Raw genomic sequence first — 1,619 nt, forward strand, 5'->3', positions numbered from 1 at the left:
GTGTCTAAATTCCAGCTCCTTCGGCAGTCCCAGAACTGTTTTGGTGAATTTTCTCCAAACCCTGCCGGACAAAGAAAACAATTACTTGATATCAAGAAATGAACAAAGTTGCTGATATGGTGGATAATGATCGATTTAACTTACTTCTTGAGGATTTCAGTCATGTCCGCATACTCCTTGGGATCTTTTCGTTTAGAGTCCAAGATGGTTACTACTCCCTGCTCAAGCTTAATCTCTAGGAGAATATAGTGGAAACTGCACACACATGCATAACTCATCAATTACATTACTATAACCTTGACTAATATATAAGGGAAACCAAATACGCACAAGACAGTAACACTCACCTGAAGTTGTAAGGAAAGAGTATTATATCTTTGTTTTGATTTATTACGAACGATCGTAGCAAGTTGGCCTCGGTAGCTGTGGCATGAAGTTTAACCTCAGTTGCATCTATGAGATATGTGTTAATGAACCCAATATCACCGACTTGTCTTTTCTTCAATTCGGCGATCTTCAATCTGCATAATATAGTGAGGATGATTATAAATACATGCAATGAAAGAGCTAAGCTATATAGAGAAACTTAATGACAGAAGTAGTACTACTTACAGACAGTAGCAGTCGGCCGTTGTTTTATCGAGGGCCAATTGATTGAAAAACTGATAGAACTCCTCAAATGGAACAGGCAACAGATCAATTCCAACGAGGTCATGCTCCTTTTTAATTTTCACATACAAAGTACTCCTCCCCCCAGAGTCTCTGCAGATTTTCAAGTACCAATCATGCAATCTTCGCATCATCGTTGATAGAGATCTTTCATCTTTGACGAGAGGCTTCCCGTACTCGTATCTTTGTATCTGCACCTCCATGGGTTCATAATGTACTTTGTCGGGCAGGTAATCTGCAAGATTGCTATAACCGGGCACCATCCTCGGATCATTATCGACGTTGTGGCTAGGCACCTTGAGCGGGGGGCACGATTGCTTTGCTTGTTCGCTGAGCTGGGCAATTTGTTTCCCAGCTCGTCGTTCTTTCAGCCTTTGATCACTGACAGTACTTCCCGACCGCTCCGCTTCGGCAAATTCCTTTCCAATAATGCGGTCATAGTTTCCTTTCGGCGGATCAGACTTTGGTGGTTTTGTCAGGGCAGCCAGAGTGCACTTCACTTTCACCCGATCTACCTTCTCCTCCGGAGGTGGATGTTTCTTTGCTTTCACCCCTTCAAAGAAGTTCCTCACTTCTTCTCGCGCGATCTCGGCATTCTCCTCCAGGGTCCTCTCATATGGTAACTTCTCTGGAGTCTTCAGAGAAGGACCAAATCTGTATGTCCTCCCGCCTCTGGTTGTACTGCTAGACGCCGACCGAGCAGACGGAGCGGTTGTCTTCTTTACTTGCTTAAGCGGCGGAGGAGAAGGACTACGACGCGCCGGAGCAGCTGGAGCGGCGGCAGGTCTCTTCCACCCTTGCTGATGAGGCGGAGAAGGAGGAGGCTGGCTGCTCGGGCGCGTCGGCGCAGGCGGAGAAGGAGGCGGAGTGCCGCCACGCGCCGGAGAAGGAGCCGACCGAGGGCCCTGATCGTCACTCGCCGGAGGAGGAGGCGGTGGAGGCGGAGTGCC

The sequence above is a fragment of the Triticum aestivum genome, chromosome 4A (assembly GCF_018294505.1).
Source record: "Triticum aestivum cultivar Chinese Spring chromosome 4A, IWGSC CS RefSeq v2.1, whole genome shotgun sequence".
Classification (NCBI taxonomy): Eukaryota; Viridiplantae; Streptophyta; class Magnoliopsida; order Poales; family Poaceae; genus Triticum; species Triticum aestivum.